Genomic DNA, 15182 nt, shown 5'->3' with positions numbered 1-15182 from the left:
TTATTTGCTCCCTGGATCAAAGGAGAGACAGACTGAGAAATTGAGTTTATTTGTTCAGATACAACATCAGTTGCCGCGATTGTTCTTCTGAATTTATTGGGACAATTAATTGCGTAGTGTCCAGAGTTTCCACAATAAAGACATAAGTTTTCTGAACGTCGTCTTTCTTTCTCCTGAGTAGTAATAGATCTTTTAATAGCATCCACCTGCATAGGTTCAGGACTGTCAGAATCCGGAAGAACTCTTGGACCCTTAGGAGTAAACTGACTAGTAGAAAAACGCATGTCACCATTGCTGCCTAGGATTCCCAGTCTCTCTTTTTTCCTTTCAGTAAGCCTCTGATCAATTCGAATACATAATTTAATAAAAGCCTCGAGGTCTTCAGGACTTTCTACTCTGGCTAGCTCATCTTTTACTTGTTCAGAGAGTCCTTGACGGAACTGACTCTTTTGTGCTGCTGGATTCCAATTGGTATCTGAGATCCAACGTCGGAATTCCGTGGTGTACTCTGCAACTGAGCGTCTACCCTGCCGTAATTTGTGTAATTTTGCCTCAGCAGTAGCGCAGCGGTTAGGATCCTCGAAAACTTGATTCATAGCAGCCACAAAATTATTGAAATTATCCAGGATAACATCATCTTTCTCCACATAAGGGGAGGCCCAGGCTAAGGCTTCCTCACTCAGGAGATTGATAATAAACAGCACCTTTTCCTGTCAGAAGTAAATGCAGCTGGTTGCATCTGAAAGTATATACGACACTGATTAAGGAAACCTCTGTAATGGTGACGGTCTCCATTAAACTTGAGTGGTAGGGGCATTCGTGCGTTAGTATCTACGGCAGCAGTATCGCGGGAACGAAAGTCCTGCAATTGTCTATGCAGATCAAGGATGTCTTCTTGTAGCCCTTTCACTTCAATTTGTAAATCAGCTAACTTTTCCTGGTAGTTAACACCAAATGCCTGCAACTCAGAGATTTGCACCCTGAAAGGAGCCACAGCAGCTGCTACAGCGGCCTCCATGTTTTGGGCCAGAATATTCTGTCACGGTCTGGAGTCAGGCTCGGAGGTCAGTAGCTATAGCAGCGGAGCAGATATTCACACTGGTCCCCCTGGCTGATGACACGGGTTCACCTGAAGTGCGGGGTCTAAGTACTAACCGGTATTCACCAGAGCTCCTGATGGTGGAGATGGACTTTGCTGCGTGTTATTACCAGGTCGCAGTCCTCAGGATAGCCCAAGCAGGAGATGAGCAAGCAAAGGTCCAGTAGCAGATATAGCAGGCAGGGATCAAGCAGAAGCGTGGTTGAGAAACTAGCCAAAGTCGGTAACGAATAGTGCAGGTTGGGATTAAGCAGGAGCGTAGTCGAGGAACAAGCCAAATGTCAGTAACGGATGATAGCAGAGATACGGTCGGCAGCAGGATAGACAGGAGCAAGATATTGGCTGGTAAAGGCACAATATTCTGGCAACCAGGAAGTGCAGAGACATGGCTTAAATCAGGAAGTTCATGGGAGGAGCAAACAAGATGGCTCCTCCTTTTATAGTGTCGAAATAGTCAAGGCGGACATATGTGGAGGAGACTATATTAAATATATGTCTAAAAAGGAGACACAGTGGATCTTCAACATGGACTCAATGGAACCAAGGGAGTTAAATAAAGAAATTGAGTTATTTGGGTTTGACTAAATATGTTATAGCAGGGTAAGGGTTAAACAGATAAGGACCGCAGCTGATAAAAGACAGACAAAGACGGCACCTAGAAGAATCCCTGACGAAGAGCACCGTAGTGCTAGAAACGCGTTGGATGAACTCCCTCTTTTTGGTGCCTGTGAGGAACCGTAGCTCTGGTGACGTCACCCGCTCACCTTTGTGAGAGCGAGCGAAATTCAAAAGCAAAAGCTGTGCCACCGGCCAGGGGCGAGCTTTGAAAAAGACTTTTGAAAAAGACTTCAACAAGAACTTTGTTTATCACCAGCGGAGAATCCCTGAAGCCCTCTGAATAAGAAAAATACCAAAAACTAAACCACTCCACAAGCGGATCCACTCACAGCCGCGAGGAGGACTTGCAAAGAAAACGAAGAAAATAAGGTAAATCATTTTATTAAAGTTGACCTTAAATAGTACCCCCTTACCTTAGCATATAGAAGTTAAGTAGATGTGCGCGGTGCTCCTACAAGGCAAACAAGATTCAAGACAAGATCATTCAAGGAATTGTCTAAGGAACTGTCCAGCATTTCAGGTGGCTCAGCAAGTAGAGGCACCGCCAGATGCAGCAGAGGTCCCGGGTTCAAGTCCAGATCCTAACAGTGTTATGGGGTGGATCTGTGGAGGACACTGTTATGGGGGATCTGTGCAGGATCTGTGGAGGACGCTGTTATGGGGGATGTGTGCTATGACACATAGGGCCATGGGGGGGGCAGCATAAGACATATAGCATCTTATGCTGGTCCCCCTCATGGCCCTATGTGTCCCCTCATGTGTCCTAAACTGCGCACATAACTGGCTTTGTGTGTAAAGTATTTTACTAGTGTGTAAAACAATCTCTCTCCTATTGATAACATGGCCGCCTCTGTACTCACTGTCAGTGTCACTATGAATGCACTACAGCGAGCGGGAGCGAGCTGGCCGGCCTGCGCGTGACTGACATCACTTAGTAACGCTCCTCCCACTTCAGGAAGCAGGAGCGTTATTAAGTGACGTCAGTCACGCGCCGGCCGGTCCGCTCGCTCACGCTCGTCGCTGCAGTGCATTCATCGAGACAGTGAGTACAGAGGCTGGCCATGTTATCAATAGGAGAGAGATTGTTTCACACACTAGTAAAATACTTTACACACAAAGCCAGTTATGTGCGCGGGGCTCCTTCATATATAATCGCGGCATTTTCGGGTCGGCCAAATCGCCATATCACATTTGCCGATTATCGCGATTCGATTATTTTTTCGATTTATCGTGCAGCCCTACAGCTAATATTGGAAACATAATTGCACCAACAAAAAAATGCGCAGCAATAACCAATAAGAAACTACTAAAGAACCCACTGACAGGCTTTTATCCTTAAAAAGTGTGCTGGATGCCGGCAGACACATAATAAAAAACGGACAGACATAGAAAATAAAAGTGGTACATATACATTTCAGATAAAAGGCCATATATCCTGTAACACAAAAGGGGTCATCTACGCCATAGAATGCCCATGCCGGAAGATCTATATGGGCCGTACCAAAAGGTTATTGAAAAAGAGAATTAGCGAGCACCTATATAACATAAAAAAGAAAACTGACGATCACCCTCTATCCAGGCATTATAAAGAACGGCATAGAGGTAAATTTGATGGCTCCTCCTTTTATAGTGTCGAAATAGTCAAGGCGGACATATGTGGAGGAGACTATATTAAATATATGTCTAAAAAGGAGACACAGTGGATCTTCAACATGGACTCAATGGAACCAAGGGAGTTAAATAAAGAAATTGAGTTATTTGGGTTTGACTAAATATGTTATAGCAGGGTAAGGGTTAAACAGATAAGGACCGCAGCTGATAAAAGACAGACAAAGACGGCACCTAGAAGAATCCCTGACGAAGAGCACCGTAGTGCTAGAAACGCGTTGGATGAACTCCCTCTTTTTGGTGCCTGTGAGGAACCGTAGCTCTGGTGACGTCACCCGCTCACCTTTGTGAGAGCGAGCGAAATTCAAAAGCAAAAGCTGTGCCACCGGCCGGGGGCGAGCTTTGAAAAAGACTTTTGAAAAAGACTTCAACAAGAACTTTGTTTATCACCAGCGGAGAATCCCTGAAGCCCTCTGAATAAGAAAAATAACAAAAACTAAACCACTCCACAAGCGGATACACTCACAGCCGCGAGGAGGACTTGCAAAGAAAACGAAGAAAATAAGGTAAATCATTTTATTAAAGTTGAAGTAGATGTGCGCGGTGCTCCTACATTTAATTTGATGTCGTTAAAAGATATCGACAGTATCCCCTATAACAGGCCTAAGCAGCATGACCAAATCTATACAGCATTTACAGATGATTGCAGAGTAACTTGTGTTTTTGGGACTTCTTTTTATACATACAGTATATTGCCAAATTTCAGTTGCAGCACCTCGTCCGTTTAACAGTGAACTCCACAGTCCCCCACCCCTTAACACTGACCTCCCCACAGTGCCACGCCACTTTAAAATGGGACCTCCACAGCAGCCAATCCCCTTAACTTTGACCTTCAAAGCAGCCCACCCCTTTAACAGTGAGTTTCACAGCACCCCACTCCCTTGACAGTGACCTCCTCAGGGGCCCGTCCCCTTAACAGTGACCTTACAGTACCCTGCTGCCTTATCAGTGACCTCCACAGCAGTTGCCCCTTTAATAGTGGCCCCTGCCCCCTTAACAGTGACTTCCACAGTGTCCGCCCCATTAACAGTAACATCCGTAGTGCACGCCTCTTTAATAGTGACTCCACAGTGCCCGCCCTTTTAACAGTGACCTCCACAGCGCCCTGCCCCTTTAATGCTAGGGCTACACAACGACATGTGTCGCACGACATTTGGTCTCAACAATTTTTATAATGATAGGCTATGATGTCGCACTGACAGACAGACATCGGGACAGACAGAAACTCATTGTGTACCGGCATGTACTTACCTGTACCAGTATTGTTTTCCAGATAGAAAGTGATATGTGTACCAAGTTTAGTGTAAATTAATCGATGAGTTTGTGAGTTACAGAGCAATATGTGTGTAGCAAAAATTGTTGGAGAATACAAACTCCATGCAGCTGCTGTGAAGGGGCGTATGACCCCCACAAGATTTATTTCCAGGTAGCAAGGGATGTGTATACCAAGTTTCGTTGAAATCGATGGTTGCGTTTTTGAGTGATCGCGGAACATACACACACACATACATACATACATACATACATACACACATACATACATACAATTGCAAGAAAAAGTATGTGAACCCTTTGCAATGATATGGATTTCTGCACAAATTGGTCATAAAATGTGATCTGATCTTCATCTAAGTCACAACAATAGACAATCACAGTCGGCTTAAACTAATAACACACAAATAATAAATGTTACCATGTTTTTATTGAACACACCATGCCTTGTTACCACTGTGCAGGCTGGTGGTGGTGGTGTAATGGTGTGGGGATGTTTTCAGGGCACACTTTAGGCCCCTTAGTGCCAATTGGGCATCGTTTAAATGCCACGGGCTACCTGAGCATTGCTTCTGACCATGTCCATCCCTTCATGACCACCATGTACCCATCCTCTGATGGCTACTTCCAGCAGGATAATGCACCATGTCACAAAGCTCGAATCATTTCAAATTGGTTTCTTGAACATGACAATGAGTTCACTGTAGTAAAATGGCCCCCACAGTCACCAGATCTCAACCTAATAGAGCATCTTTGGGATGTGGTGGAACGGGAGCTTCGTGCCCTGGATGTGCATCCCTCAAATCTCCATCAACTGCAAGATGCTATCCTATCAATATGGGCCAACATTTCCAAAGAATGCTATCAGCACCTTGTTGAATCAATGCCACATAGAATTAAGGCAGTTCTGAAGGCAAAAGGGGGTCCAACACCGTATTAGTATGGTGTTCCTAATAATTCTTTAGGTGAGTGTATATATTGCAGGTCCTTCTCCAAAAATTTGCATATTGTGATAAAGTTCATTATTTTCTGTAATGTACTGATAAACATTAGACTTTCATATATTTTAGATTCATTACACACAACTGAAGTAGTTCAAGCCTTTTCTTGTTTTAATATTGATGATTTTGGCATACAGCTCATGAAAACCCAAAATTCCTATCTCAAAAAATTAGCATATTTCATCCAACCAATAAAAGAAAAGTGTTTTTAATACAAAAAAAGTCAACCTTCAAATAATTAAGTTCAGTTATGCACTCAATACTTGGTCGGGAATCCTTTTGCAGAAATGACTGCTTCAATGCGGCGTGGCATGGAGGCAATCAGCCTGTGGCACTGCTGAGGTGTTATGGAGGCCCAGGATGCTTCGATAGCGGCCTTAAGCTCATCCAGAGTGTTGGGTCTTGCGTCTCTCAACTTTCTCTTCCCAACATCCCACAGATTCTCTATGGGGTTCAGGTCAGGAGAGTTGGCAGGCCAATTGAGCATAGTAATACCATGGTCAGCAAACCATTTACCAGTGGTTTTGGCACTGTGAGCAGGTGCCAGGTCGTGCTGAAAAATGAAATCTTCATCTCCATAAAGCTTTTCAGCAGATGGAAGCATGAAGTGCTCCAAAATCTCCTGATAGCTAGCTGCATTGACCCTGCCCTTGATAAAACACAGTGGACCAACACCAGTCCAGACTGTGGGTACTTGACACTGGACTTCAGGCATTTTGGCATTTCCCTCTCCCCAGTCTTCCTCCAGACTCTGGCACCTTGATTTCCGAATGACATGCAAAATTTGCTTTTATCCGAAAAAAGTACTTTGGACCACTGAGCAACAGTCCAGTGCTGCTTCTCTGTAGCCCAGGTCAGGCGCTTCTGCCGCTGTTTCTGGTTCAAAAGTGGCTTGACCTGGGGAATGCGGCACCTGTAGCCCATTTCCTGCACACGCCTGTACACGGTGGCTCTGGATGTTTCTACTCCAGACTCAGTCCACTGCTTCCGCAGGTCCCCCAAGGTCTGGAATTGGTCCTTCTCCACAATCTTCCTCAGGGTCCGGTCACCTCTTCTCGTTGTGCAGCGTTTTCTGCCACACTTTTTCCTTCCCACAGACTTCCCACTGAGGTGCCTTGATACAGCACTCTGGGAACAGCCTATTCGTTCAGAAATTTCTTTCTGTGTCTTACCCTCTTGCTTGAGGGTGTCAATGATGGCATTCTGGACAGCAGTCAGGTCGGCAGTCTTACCCATGATTGCGGTTTTGAGTAATGAACCAGGCTGGGAGTTTTTAAAAGCCTCAGGAATCTTTTGCAGGTGTTTAGAGTTAATTAGTTGATTCAGATGATTAGGTTAATAGCTCATTTAGAGAACCTTTTCATGATATGCAAATTTTTTGAGATAGGAATTTGGGGTTTTCATGAGCTGTATGCCAAAATCATCAATATTATAACAAGAAAAGGCTTGAACTACTTCAGTTGTGTGTAATGAATCTAAAATATATGAAAGTCTAATGTTTATCAGTACATTACAGAAAATAATGAACTTTATCACAATATGCTAATTTTTTTAGAAGGACCTGTATATGGTTCATTATGCTATTATAGCTGGTTTATTCATGACTGCACCTTCTTTCAGTGAAAAGAGGAGGAGTAATATATTGCTAGTTCTCATAGTGAATTTTGACTGCTATGAGGATGTAATTTTTCCCTGTGAATTGCTGTGTTATAGCTTTATTTTAAGCCTAGATTTGGGGTTATGATATTATGTAATAATTTAGATTAAGAAAAAGTTCTAAATAATTTCTGAATGACAGCTGTACTGGGGTACCTAGCGCCCACCAGTAAAATTTATTATGGGGGCCCACTGTACGGATACATTCAAATATAATAAATAATCTAACATGTTTTTTATATGCTAAAAAATGTTTTTTATATGAACATAGGCTGGTGGAGGTGCAGTACATTGAATATATGTATGTAGTACAGTAAGTCTAATGTGTTATGTGCCACTTGTGCAGGGGGTGTGAGACTAGGGGCCCACTTTGCTCAGGGGCCCCCCGGGGATTGCCCTGTATACCTGTGGGCCAGTCCGAGCCTGGCTGTACTTATATTTGTAACAATATTTTTTTTTTATTTTTTTTAGTCCCTGAATAAATAAACAGTTCAATACGGTACATTTCTAACATATTTTGTGTTTAAATTCCTCACTATTTTCAAGATAACAGTTAGTCAGTGCTGTCACATTCAGGTGCAGCATCCCTGTACATTGGGATGAAGCTGGCTTTATTTCACCTGGTTTAATACCTCTGCCTACAGTGTATGCACAAAATTGCAGTTCAATGCCCCAATCATCAGCCTGCCCTGTGGCTGGATGGTGGTCCTTCACCACGCAAAGTCTAAAGGCAGATATTGAAAAAAAGTCATTATATATTTTTTTAATAATCAAATGCTAAGGGCTCTTTCACACTTGCGTTCTTGTCTTCCGGCATAGAGTTCCGTCGTCGGGGCTCTATGCCGGAAGAATCCTGATCAGGATTATCCTAATGCATTCTGAATGGAGAGAAATCCGTTCAGGATGCATCAGGATGTCTTCAGTTCCGGAACGGAACGTTTTTTGGCCGGAGAAAATACCGCAGCATGCTGCGCTTTTTGCTCCGGCCAAAAATCCGGAACACTTGCCGCAAGGCCGGATCCGGAATTAATGCCCATTGAAAGGCATTGATCCGGATCCGGCCTTAAGCTAAACGTCGTTTCGGCGCATTGCCGGAGCCGACATTTAGCTTTTTCAGAGTGGTTACCATGGCTGCCAAGACGCTAAAGTCCTGGCAGCCATGGTAAAGTGTAGCGGGGAGCGGGGAAGCAGTGTACTTACTGTCCGTGCGGCTCCCCGGGCGCTCCAGAGTGACGTCAGGGCGCCCCAAGCGCATGGATCATGTGATCACATGGATCACGTCATCCATGAGCATGGGGCGCTCTGACGTCATTCTGGAGCGCCCCGGGAGCCGCACGGACTGTAAGTATACCGCTCCCCCGCTCCCCGCTCCTACTATGGCAACCAGGACTTTAATAGCGTCCTGGGTGCCATAGTAACACTGAACGCATTTAGAAGACGGTTCCGTCTTCAAATGCTTTCAGTACACTTGCGTTTTTCCGGATCCGGCGTGTAATTCCGGCAAGTGGAGTACACGCCGGATCCGGACAACGCAAGTGTGAAAGAGGCCTAACATTATATGCTTATGAGACATGCATGAGGCTTTGGAGTACATTTGTTTTGCCTTGCTAAGAGTGTCTTTTGTAATATCGTCATTGAGCTATGGGTTGTTTTGGAACAATTTAATTGCTCTTGACTAGGCATGAGCGAATTTGTGTTTTAGAAGTTCGCGTTGGGTTACCTCTGTATAGCGTTATGGATCCCACGGAGTGGTGACGGGATCCATAACGCAATTCAGCGGTAAGCCGAACGCGAACTTCTAAAACTGGAATTCGCCCATCCCTACTCTTAACAGAACATTTCAGAAAAAGGTCATCCAAGATGGTTTTATAGACAATATAATTGTTTAATGATTCATGTAAACTCTTAAAGGGCATCTGTCAGCAGATTTGCACCTATGACACTGGTTGACCTGTTCCATGTGCGCTTGGCAGCTGAAGGCATCTGTGTTGGACCCATGTTCATATGTGTCCACATTGCTGACAGATGCCCTTTAAATAATGGAGTATAATATCTATAGACACTTCATGGTGACATTTGGCCAGAAAATATGCTTTTGTCCCAATGAGAAGACTTAGGCTACTTTCACACTGCCGTTTCTGGGTCCGCCTGTGAGATCCGTTTCAAGGCTCTCACAAGCGGCCCAAAATGGATCAGTTCAGCCCCAATGCATTCTGAATGGAGAAGGATCCGTTCAGAATGCATCAGTTTGCCTCCGTTCAGCCTCTATTCCGCTCTGGAGGTGGACACCAAAACGCTGCGTGCAGCGTTTTGATGTCCGTCTGACGAAACTGAGCCAAACGGATCCGTCCTGACACACAATGTAAGTCAATGGGGACGGATCCGTTTTTACTAACACAATCTGGTGCAATTGAAAACGGATCCGCCTCCCATTGGCTTTCAAAGTAAGTCAAAACTGATCCGTTTGGATATTTTTTTTTGTTCATGGTAATGCAAACGGATCCGTTCTGAACGGATACAAGCGTTTGCATTATAGGTGCGGATCCATCTGTGCAGATACCAGACGGATCCGCACCTAAACACAGGTGTGAAAGTAGCCTAAAAGGTAGGCAGACAATGTCATAGAGCAGCAGGAAATGCTAGCAGAATGCTTGGGTGTATAGGGAGAGGCATTACCAGTAGAAAGAGGGAGGTGCTCATGCCGCTCTACAGAGCACTAGTGAGACCTCATTTGGAGTATTGTGCGCAGTACTGGAGACCATATCTCCAGAAGGATATTGATACTTTGGAGAGAGTTCAGAGAAGAGCTACTAAACTGGTACATGGATTGCAGGATAAAACTTACCAGGAAAGGTTAAAGGACCTTAATATGTATAGCTTGGAAGAAAGACGAGGCAGAGGGGATATGATAGAAACTTTTAAATACATAAAGGGAATCAACAAGGTAAAAGAGGAGAGAATATTTAAAAGAAGAAAAACTGCTACAAGAGGACATAGTTTTAAATTAGAGGGGCAAAGGTTTAAAAGTAATATCAGGAAGTATTACTTTACTGAGAGAGTAGTGGATGCATGGAATAGCCTTCCTGCAGAAGTGGTAGCTGCAAATACAGTGAAGGGGTTTAAGCATGCATGGGATAGGCATAAGGCCATCCTTCATATAAGATAGGGCCAGGGGCTATCCATAGTATTCAGTATATTGGGCAGACTAGATGGGCCAAATGGTTCTTATCTGCCGACACATTCTATGTTTCTATGTTTCTATGTGCTGGTCTTGTAATCAGACCTCCGCTTGCTGCCATTTTGCAGGGATCTCACTTGGCCACCTTGTTGTTTTTTTACTGTAGCCTCACTTCTAAATAAACTTTCTAACTGCTTTTTATCATGAGGAATAGAGATTTGCTTTCAACAGTGTTGTAAGCTCTGCTGCTGGTACCACTGGTGCTCCCTTCTATACTCAGCCGCCACAGCTCATCTCCTCTTCTACTATAGGATATTTCCTAAGCTATTATGACCATGTATGACTGATATAGGGGAAGTAAATGTTTATTGCAGACCTGAAACTGGGGCATGGATTAGTTGCATTGTTACCCCCTTATATAAAATAAAATAACTTAAAGGGTTTGTCCCAAGATTTAAATTTAGCACCTATCCACAGGGTAGGTGATAAGTGATATGTGGGGGACCCTCACAGTCACAAGAATAGGAATTCTTTGCTAGCCCTGTCGTATAAATGGAGTGGCACAAGATCATTCACACTGCTGCTCCATTCTACTCTATGGGACTGATGGAGATAACAGAGTGCTGTTCTCATTGGCAGGCCAACCGGCAATACTCCATTCATATGGAGAGAACACAAATTCTTATAATCGGTGGGCTCCAAATAGCCAAAAATTAGATACTTATCACCTACCTTGTGGATAAATAAAAATCTTTGGACAAAACCTTTAACAATATACAGTATATACATACATTATAGTACGCACATACAGTCGTGGCCAAAAGTTTTGAGAATTACATAAATATTGGAAATTGGAAAAGTTGCTGCTTAAGTTTTTATAATAGCAATTTGCATATACTCCAGAATGTTATGAAGAGTGATCAGATGAATTGCATAGTCCTTCTTTGCCATGAAAATGAACTTAATCCCAAAAAAACCTTTCCACTGCATTTCATTGCTGTCATTAAAGGACCTGCTGAGATCATTTCAGTAATCGTCTTGTTAACTCAGGTGAGAATGTTGACGAGCACAAGGCTGGAGATCATTATGTCAGGCTGATTGGGTTAAAATGGCAGACTTGACATGTTAAAAGGAGGGTGATGCTTGAAATCTTTGTTCTTCCATTGTTAACCATGGTGACCAGCAAAGAAACGCGTGCAGCCATCATTGCGTTGCATAAAAATGGCTTCACAGGCAAGGATATTGTGGCTACTAAGATTGCACCTCAATCAACAATTTATAGGATCATCAAGAACTTCAAGGAAAGAGGTTCAATTCTTGTTAAGAAGGCTTCAGGGCGTCCAAGAAAGTCCAGCAAGTGCCAGGATCGTCTCCTAAAGAGGATTCAGCTGCGGGGTCGGAGTGCCACCAGTGCAGAGCTTGCTCAGCAATGGCAGCAGGCAGGTGTGAGCGCATCTGCACGCGCAGTGAGGCGAAGACTTTTGGAAGATGGCCTGGTGTCAAGAAGGGCAGCAAAGAAGCCACTTCTCTCCAAAAAAAACATCAGGGACAGATTGATCTTCTGCAGAAAGTATGGTGAATGGACTGCTGAGGACTGGGGCAAAGTCATATTCTCCGATGAAGCCTCTTTCCGATTGTTTGTGGCATCTGGAAAAAGGCTTGTCCGGAGAAGAAAAGGTGAGCGCTACCATCAGTCCTGTGTCATGCCAACAGTAAAGCATCCTGAGACCATTCATGTGTGGGGTTGCTTCTCATCCAAGGGAGTGGGCTCACTCACAATTTTGCCCAAAAACACAGCCATGAATAAAGAATGGTACCAAAACACCCTCCAACAGCAACTTCTTCCAACAATCCAACAACAGTTTGGTGAAGAACAATGCATTTTCCAGCACGATGGAGCACCGTGCCATAAGGCAAAAGTGATAACTAAGTGGCTCGGGGACCAGAACGTTGACATTTTGGGTCCATGGCCTGGAAACTCCCCAGATCTTAATCCCATTGAGAACTTGTGGTCAATCCTCAAGAGGCGGGTGGACAAACAAAAACCCACTAATTCTGACAAACTCCAAGAAGTGATTATGAAAGAATGGGTTGCTATCAGTCAGGAATTGGCCCAGAAGTTGATTGAGAGCATGCCCAGTCGAATTGCAGAGGTCCTGAAATAGAAGGGCCAACACTGCAAATACTGACTCTTTGCATAAATGTCATGTAATTGTCGATAAAAGCCTTTGAAACGTATGAAGTGCGTGAAATTATATTTCACTACATCACAGAAACAACTGAAACAAAGATCTAAAAGCAGTTTAGCAGCAAACTTTGTGAAAACTAATATTTGTCTCATTCTCAAAACTTTTGGCCACGACTGTACATAGTACTGCTATGACACACATATACTGTATATATTACAGCTACATTGCATGCATATACAGTTCCATAAATTACTGCTGTATGCATACCTCCCATCTGTCCAGTTTTTCATGGGATTATTCTGCAAATGTTCTGCAAAGTGGGTGGTGTGTTTTCGTATATGCATAAAGTGTTCAGTTGATTTGTGGGCATACCCAGACACACCAGGGGATGGGCTAAAATGTATCCTACGAATGGGATGCAAATGCTGGGAGGTATGTATATGATATATGCATGCATACAGAATACATACTACGCATATACGCATTATACACTCTGCATACATACACATTATATACACACATATAGATGCACACATTGTAGAGATTTACTTTTCCTACAGAAAGCTGGCATGTCCTTACAGTGGAGAGGAGAGCATAGCCTGCTTACTGCCTGAGCTCCTCACTGCACTCCCTTCCTCACCTTTTTCGGTCAGTTTACAAAGAGCTGCTGCCTGTATCTAGTTACAACAACCGGTAAGAAGTTCTTGCTGTTGTAACTTTCCATAGTACAAACATAGGAAGGAAGGGAAACATAGGACCTACAGTCAGGTCCATAAATATTGGGACATCGACACAATTCTAACATTTTTGGCTCTATACACCACCACAATGGATTTGAAATGAAACGTACAAGATGTGCTTTAACTGCAGACTGTCAGCTTAAATTTGAGGGTATTTACATCCAAATCAGGTGAACGGTGCAGGAATTACAACAGTTTGCATATGTGCCTCCCACTTGTTAAGGGACCAAAAGTAATGGGACAGAATAATAATCATAAATCAAACTTTCACTTTTTAATACTTGGTTGCAAATCCTTTGCAGTCAATTACAACCTGAAGTCTGGAACACATAGACATCACCAGACGCTGGGTTTCATCCCTGGTGATGCTCTGCCAGGCCTCTACTGCAACTGTCTTCAGTTCCTGCTTGTTCTTGGGGCATTTTCCCTTCAGTTTTGTCTTCAGCAAGTGAAATGCATGCTCAATCGGATTCAGGTCAGGTGATTGACTTGGCCATTGCAGAACATTCCACTTCTTTCCCTTAAAAAACTCTTTGGTTGCTTTTGCAGTATGCTTTGGGTCATTGTCCATCTGCACTGTGAAGCGCCGTCCAATGAGTTTTGAAGCATTTGGCTGAATATGAGCAGATAATATTGGCCGAAACACTTCAGAATTCATCCTGCTGCTTTTATCAGCAGTCACATCATCAAAAATACAGGAGAACCAGTTCCATTGGCAGCCATACATGCCCATGCCATGACATTTCCACAACCATGCTTCACTGATGAGGTGGTATGCTTAGGATCAAGAGCAGTTCCTTTCCTTCTCCATACTCTTCTCTTCCCATCACTCTGGTACAAGTTGACCTTGGTCTCATCTGTCCATAGGATGTTGTTCCAGAACTGTGAAGGCTTTTTTAGATGTCGTTTGGCAAACTCTAATCTGACTTTCCTGTTTTTGAGGCTCACCAATGGTTTACATCTTGTGGTGAACCCTCTGTATTCACTCTGGTGAAGTCTTCTCTTCATTGTTGACTTTGACACACATACACCTACCTCCTGGAGAGTGTTCTTGATGTGGCCAACTGTGGTGAAGGGTGTTTTCTTCACCAGGGAAAGAATTCTTCGGTCATCCACCACAGTTGTTTTCCGTGGTCTTCCGGGTCTTTTGGTGTTGCTGAGCTCACCGGTGCGTTCCTTCTTTTTTTAAATGTTCCAAACAGTTGTTTTGGCCACACCTAATGTTTTTGCTATCTCTCTGATGGGTTTGTTTTGTTTTTTCAGCTTAATGATGGCTTGCTTCACTAATAGTGACAGCTCTTTGGATCTCATCTTGAGAGTTGACAGCAACAGATTCCAAATGCAAACAGCACACTGGAAATGAACTCTGGACCTTTTATCTGCTCATTGTAATTGGGATAATGAGGGAATAACACACACCCGGCCATGGAACAGCTGAGAAGCCAATTGTCCCATTACTTTTGGTCCCTTAACAAGTCGGGGGCACATATGCAAACTGTTGTAATTCCTACACCGTTCACCTGATTTGGATGTAATTACCCTCAAATTAAAGCTGACAGTCTGCAGGTAAAGCACATCTTGTTAGTTTAATTTCAAATCCATTGTGGTGGTGTATAGAGCCAAAAATGTTAGATTTGTGTCGCTGTCCCAATATTTATGGACCTGACAGTACATCCTACATCTCCTCCTGATCTCTACCTGATTGTCCCCAGGAAAGTGACTCCTTTTTGCAATATCCTTTGTTTGTGCATGCCATGCAAT

General features: G+C 43.6%; 1 protein-coding gene across 2 annotated transcripts in view; it reads left to right on the top strand.

Annotated features, from left to right (window-relative positions):
* Window positions 1-15182, top strand: part of LOC121008884 (cytochrome P450 2W1-like) — a 56292-nt gene that overhangs the window by 25107 nt on the left and 16003 nt on the right. The gene's annotated exons all lie outside the window — the stretch shown is intronic.

The sequence above is a fragment of the Bufo bufo genome, chromosome 7 (assembly GCF_905171765.1).
Source record: "Bufo bufo chromosome 7, aBufBuf1.1, whole genome shotgun sequence".
Lineage (NCBI taxonomy): Eukaryota > Metazoa > Chordata > Amphibia > Anura > Bufonidae > Bufo > Bufo bufo.
Note: the sequence above shows the minus strand (reverse complement) of the source record. Positions and strands in the feature narration are given on the sequence as shown.